A 7,326-nucleotide genomic window follows, 5' to 3' on the forward strand; every position below is an offset into this window, starting at 1 on the left:
CTTATTTTTACTTGTTGACCAAAAAGTCTGCATAGTATGGTGAAGGGTGGGCGGCGCCAGACGGATTCCGACGAGAACGATGAAGCGTTTCATTTCGTGTACTCGGACTACGACATCTTGAGAATAACAAAGACCGTGGCAATCATAGATGTTATCACAGAGCAATATCTTAAATAGACTGCTCACGTTTGTAGAGAAGAGATTTTAAAATTCGCTAAAAAAGTCCTATCTGCATTGCCGAGGGGAAATTTATATAAAAACCCCTGGCTAAAAATCGGCAACGGGTTGGGGATTACGACCGAACAAGCAAAGGGGGCCGCACAGTCAAAAGTTGATTTCATCAGTCTCAGTAATTTACACATGCTTAGGCCTGTCTCCAAAACTGCATTAGCTGTTTGTAGCTTGTTGGTAGTTTTGCCTTAAATGTTTGATTTTCACAACAGAAGCAACGCAAGCATATTAAGAATTAACACAAGGAACATCAGCAAACTGAGTAGCTCTTGATCCCTGGTATCCTCTATGTAGGCATTATGCGCCAGCATATGTTGTTGCTTTTCGCCATAGTAAAAACCAAGCCAATGAAAAGGCAACACTTATATAAAATGGAAATATTGCAAACTGGAAAAAAGCGATAACAGCAATACTTTCTAATGCGCTTTCAAGTCAAGAGAACGATTCTTATGCACGAACTGCATGCACAAGATATAACGTTCCATTGCGAAACTCCTGGACAACGTGCCAATTTGTTGACTTCTGCCACTATTTGGATAGGCTCATGTTGAACGTTCTCTTTTGTTCTTCGGCAAATCTCATCGAACCCTTCTTATTTGTCACAGTTGACTGCGGCTAACTTCAATGCGGCCACAAAACGTTGCAGCTTCGCCCCGACCTGAGGCTTCCTCATCTACTTTGATCTTCTCACTGAATATAGTCCTAATTCTCCATTCTTGCAGATTGAGTTGATATTGGGTTGATATTGAGTTACTCTCGAGTTGCTCAAGCTCAACTGGAGAGTTACTCTCGAGTTACAAAAAGAAAGCTAAAATTTTACAATAGTGCTTAGGCTAATCATTCAAAAGAGCGCTTAGGCTAATCAGGAATCGAGTGCTATTTCGAGAAAAGTGTAGTTAACCAAACCTTAAAATGAAAGCTAGAACGAGGCAATGTTGTTGACGCCACGTTTCAAGAACGAGGTATCTAATGCACAGTCATTTGTTATTTAGTTTTATTTTGGCGTATAGTCTTCACACGATCTCGTAAAAAGTGTAGTTAACGGAACTGTAAATTGAAAGCTCTTTTTGTTTGACGTTAAAGAAAGGAGAAATACTGGGAACCAGGAAAACGAGTGCGTTTCCGCGTATCCACTAAGCTTGGTGTTTCCACTGCGTATCCGCGTAGCCAAGGTTTTTTACTTCATTGACAGTTTTCAGTTCTCTTAACGTTCTCTTAGGGCCAGTTTACAAGGCACGATTTGCTGGGCCGATAAATCGTACCGTGTAAATTGTGTAAAAATGTAATTTTCCTCCAAAGATCTCCCCGTGGTCCTTTTAGTATCCGCCATTTTAATTTGGACGCTTTTATTTTTTTTTAACCGGTATTTTTGCGCATCACCCTTTCGCATACCCTTTGAGTGACATCCGGTTTCTCTCTGAGTGTCAGCCCGACTTCAAAAATTCTGATAAAAAAACTTGAATGGGCGTTATCTGGGTAAAAATATTAAAAATTGCGAGCTTTCGACCACTAGGACTGTGATCTTCAACGATGCGTTCTTTTTGCCCTTTGAAGACCACAGTTCCAGTGGTCGAAAGCTTGCAATTTTTAATATTTTTAGCCGGAGAACGCCCATTCAAATTTTTTTTATCATGACTTATCCTGGCTACGTTAACGTTCCTTCAATTTTTTCTTCAAAAATCGGTTGCACTGCAACAGATTTTTTCAATTGCACCAATTTTCATTCCTATGAATTGGTCATTCATCGTCTGTCGAAATACACAGAAGGTTTGCGCTCCGACGACGTCTGCCGATAAATCTCGCATTATTTTTACCCTGGAGGTAACAGCTTTTTTGCAGTTAAAGATAAGTTCGTTCTGCAGGTACGGACAATTTCCGCATAGCTACGTAAACACCAAGTATGGATTTTATGGAATATAAAATAGGTATTTAAGCCGCATTTTTCAGAGGAAGGTGGCAACAGACTCAGTGGGCTTACTGACCAAACGCAAGTGAGAGGGAGTAAAAGTATTTCGGAAGTGCAGAAATTATAAAAGGTATGGAGATATTGATACGATTACCTACGGCATTAGCAAAAATGTAGGAATGGTTGTTAAGGTGAGAACCTCGTTGAAAAATAAAACCTTCTGTCTACCAGGAAATTGCATGTATATAAATAATCGCCAAGCGAGGATTGAATTGGCGCCGACATTTACTCTCAGACCGGTAGGAACTGTACAGGTGAAGACAGGCTAAGGTGTTGTTTATGGTAGACAGTGTACATGTATTCTTTTTGATCGAGAAAGCATTAATTAGCTCATTCTCTGTAGTTTTGGTGTAAAACAAGTGTTGTTCCAAGAATACATACATCCGGCCCGTAATTCGTTGTTTTGACGATCGAGTCATTCAAGTCATGTCAAGTCAAGTCAAACTGTATATATGTAACTCATCACTTAACGGAACTTTTTGTTCCTCCTGCAGTGCGTGCTCTCAGGTTCCCCTGCAGGGACCTGCTGATAAACTGTTGTCGTGCTGGCCCCTCCTTTGGGGGTTTCTGGGAAGTTGTTGGTCAGAAAATGGATGCTGTGATCGGGCCTGTACCTTGAGCCATTGTGACTGCCTGAGCTATGTTCTACTTTTTCAGGCACACCTGTGACACTGCATCAACGACAGCAATGTTTTCTCTGCGCCCCCTTTTTGTAAGTTCTTTCTCTCCTGTTATTACCTCTTCCCGTACTCATTATCCTTTTCTTTCTTCTCCTATCGTGATCCTTCCTTTTCGCGACCTCAGTCTTTTCGTCCTTTTCTTCTTCGTTCCCTCTCGTGGTCCACTCAATACTCTCTTCCTCCATCTTCTTTTCACCTCAGATCTTAGACTCACATTGACAGGTCAGGATGACGGCCTATCTTTTCTGTTACATTTGAACGAAACTTTTGCCCCTTTTTTGTTGTAGATATTTATGAATGCAGTACTTCCTTCCCCGTCTGTCACACACACGCGTCATGCTACAATACCCTTGGCTCTTACCACTGTACTTGCAAGCCAGGATACATTGGTAATGGGAAATATTGCGCAGGTAACTTCCTCCTTGTAATGTAATCGGGAAATATGGGTACGATTTTGCATTCAAACTGTTGGTATATTACCATACAATGAGAAATACTTTCTACGCTGAAACAAAAGAAAGAGCTGAGAATACTTTGGAAAAGGAGTGTACCTCTAAATGCATTGAAGGAAAAAAATAACAACCGCTGTGAATACCAAACAAGGCCTTAAGTGCAATTGAACTTAGTAAGAAATTTATAGCGATTGAGGGGATAGTGAATTATTCTGATAGCATTATAGAGAAGAGACATGATACTACGTAAGGTTTTAACAAGAGATTCAAGTCATTCTTGGTCGGTCAGTACTTGTTTATGATTTTTTTTTGTTTCAAAAGTACGGGACACTTGTTTACTATACGTTTTATATAGTTCATCCATTTAATGTATTTAATTGCTGTTTTCCCTCAGCACCTACTGTGACAGTTTCACATTCCTGTCTGACTGGCTTATTGATTGTTGACCCAAACAAACCAAGTGGGGTGATAAGGTCAAACAAAAAAATAGCATACACTCACAAAATGGATTGCTACTGGAGGTTCATCTCGAATGCGAATCTGCAACTGACCTTTTCTCGATTTCAAACTGAAAGTTGCTGTGATTATGTGTCCGTGTACAATGGGGGTTCAACGTCCTCCCGTCTTTTGGGCAAATTCAGTGGAAATTCTGTTCCGCAGCCCATCACAAGCACTTCGACCCAACTCTATGTCCGCTTCACAACAGACGGCTCTGTGATAAAGAGTGGATTTGTGGCACGTTATGAAGGTATTAAATTGTGAACTAAGATAACATATTCCCTCTCATCCCATGGAGACTCTCTAATAAAGTATCATATAATTCAAGAAGGGCGAGCCTCTCATTCAACAGATTTACAAATTAAGATTTCTTGTTTCCGTGCATCAATGTCGTACATTGCTAGCATCTTTTACGGTGAACAAAAATATACCCAAACGGCACCGTCCAAGGTGAACCATTCTCACGTCTCCCTAATCCTTTTGGAGTGAGAAATGATCCTTTGCGTTCTCTCGCCATTCAGATGTATGTCCAGATTGACCCTAATTAGATGCATGCCAATTTCAATAAGCGCCAGGAAGTGTCCCCTTGCTCTTCATCACTCGTGTCTTGGAACATAGACAATTAACGTCACAGTGTCCCCCAAATGCTGTTCCTCAAGTAACTTAGGGATAAACATCTGCATTTCAAGTGAAAGCTTATTTCGCGCTATTTACAAAAAAAAAAAAAAAAGGAAAAAGAACATATAGTAATAGTAAAAGAGCAAACAAGAAATCAATTAATCAAAATATAATAAAGGGAAGAAAAAAATAACAAGTGGTTATGATAATTCATCTTACGTGGATAGTGACCAAAGTAGCCAGTACATTCGTACTGCTGACTTACCCTAAGCTAAAAATAACGCTAACCTTTACCCTTACCTTTTTGTTGGAAATAGGTAGCAAAGGCTTAGACTAAAGTAAAGGGACACTTCGTGTTGGAAGCCAAAAATTGGGCATCTCTCATAAATATGGGTTATTAACCAAGCGTGGGGTCAAGATGGCTGGATATTGGCCAAGTTCTTTTTTTGCGTGTTTATGGACCGAGACGAGGTCGAGGTCCATAAACACGCAAAAAAAGAACGAGGCCAATATCCAGCCATCTTGACTGAACAAGCTTGGTCAATAAAGGATTTATTATATGACTTAAAACACCAAAAAATGATCTTTGATCTTGCTGAACCAAGCGAGAAATCCCGAGCGGGCAAAATATCTTGCCCGCTCGGGTAGCCAATCACAGCGCGCGATTTGGTTCATCTTGCCCGCTCACGGAGCTAGTCATATAATAAGGTGCATTTCTGCCTATAGTCCCTCGTTTGCTTTCTTGCGAATTTCACGCGTTTGCATTGAAGTGATATTAATTTATTAATATTAATCAACAGCTTCATTCCTCCAACAATGCATGGCTACATCAATCATCTAACAAAAAGAATTATACAAAATACAAATTTTAAAAAATAAATAAGTGAGTAGTATCACATCACGGTACATTATGTAAGCAGTGAAGTTTTGAAACTGCTGATAATCCAAACGTTTTTAGATTTTGTCGTAAATACTCTTTTTTTTTGGCCATTTAACACACAAACAGTGGTGACAATCATCAGATATTAACGCATCATGTGAAATTATCATACCGACCATGTTACATCAACTGTTCACAGTTTAAAATGGGATCATTTTGAAATTTTAGCGAAAGGGGGATCCAACACTCACTGTAAAATAAAGGAGACACTGCAGTTGATCAAATATTTAAAGTCGATCATACACGCTGAAACAGTTCTCAAAACACACGAGAGAAGTTGTGTACGACCCATAACTCTTTGCGAGAACATGGCGAATTTTGTTGTTTCGATCTACGATAATCAAGATAGACAGGTACGATGGTGTTTCACTCTTAAACGAGTAAGATGACCTACATTTTTTATTGTATAATTTTGGTGTACAAATTATCTCTTTAAATAATTAAAAAAAATAAAAATTTATTGAAGGAAGAAAAGATATAGCTAAAGACGTATACAAAGCCCCTTACCTAGGGATGTAAATTATGATCTTGAAAACAACGACTCGAGAAACTTTTTGAGTCCACGTCGTTTTAAGTTGAGTAATTTTTCCATAAACTAAATAAAACAGTGTTCGATATGCTCTAGACTTTCTACCTATCAGGTGTGTTTTCAAGTGTTACTTTAAAAACCCTTTCGTTTAGATACCGCAAAATGTACCCTGAGCCGATGAAATAACGCGCGTGATTAGTATCAGTACAGACATCAATGGGGTAAGATTGGGCCATTATATCTCTTAAGCAAGCACGGTGACTAATCGTTTTTATTGTAGTTCTCAAAGCAGGGATTAGTAGGGAACATTTAGGGAAAGTTTCAAGAAAATCTTGAAAATCTTGAAAACTTTTTTCTTTTTTTTTTTTTTCTGAGGAATCACCTTAATTTGGCGGGACCCGCATTCTAAATCGATCGACACTTTTGGGTTAGGGGGGCTTATGTAAAACGGCTACTTTTAAGAGAGAAGGTTTCTTCAGCCTTCAATCCTTACCCTCTCTTCAAACTGGAGGGCCATAGAAAACCATGGTTCATTGGAGCACGCATGACGCCATAGTAAAGTCTGCTTACGAGCCTAGAAGGCCCATCAGGCTGGCGCTTATCTCCGGTTTCTGTAGCATGAAGCGACTAGGAGTATTTCTACTCTCCCCTGGGTGGGATGCCAGTCCATCGCAGGGTTACCCCAAGCATTAAATTCGCCGGTACCCATTTATACACCTGGGTGGAGAGAGGCACCGTGGGAGTAAAGTGTTTTGCCCAAGAACACAACACAATATCTCCGGCCAGGACGCGAACACGGACTACTCGATCCGGAATCGAGCACACTAACCATGAGGCCACCACGCCTCCCACCGCAAGATGCCATACCACCCTATAACCCTATCTCATCTGGCCCCTCTAAAGGGACCGCAAAAGACAGTATGACTTGAAAACTGATGTACTAATCAATTTCTACCTTTTTTTTAAAAATCTTTCTGGCGAACAGCAATTGCGGATGGCTCTGTTCGTCTCAGGGGACATCATTCTTTAAGAAAAGGCAGAGTGGAGATTTTCTATAATGATCAGTGGGGCACGGTATGCGACGATGGATGGGATATAAACGATGCCAGAATAATCTGCAGACAGCTTGGCTTCCCCAGCGCTTCTGCAGCGTACCACGGCTCCTATTATGGTCGAGGCACCGGTCCTATTTGGCTGGATGATGTAGCTTGCTCTGGAAGCGAAACTCACGTATACAAATGTGGACATCGTGGATGGGGTACCCATGATTGCACTCACAGCGGTGATGCCAGTGTCGATTGTTCGTATGCCTCTTCCATCATCCGTCTGGCTGATGGAGGACCTTTCTGTGGCCGTGTTGAAGTCTATTATAACGGCCAATGGGGGACAGTGTGCGATGATGGCTGGGATAT

General features: G+C 40.6%; 1 pseudogene; it reads left to right on the top strand.

The window, feature by feature from the left end:
* Positions 1 to 6,892: 6,892 nt before the first annotated feature.
* LOC138031958 (neurotrypsin-like) overlaps positions 6,893 to 7,326 on the top strand; it is a 648-nt pseudogene continuing 214 nt past the window's right edge.

Source organism: Montipora capricornis, chromosome 14, assembly GCF_036669925.1.
Source record: "Montipora capricornis isolate CH-2021 chromosome 14, ASM3666992v2, whole genome shotgun sequence".
NCBI lineage: Eukaryota > Metazoa > Cnidaria > Anthozoa > Scleractinia > Acroporidae > Montipora > Montipora capricornis.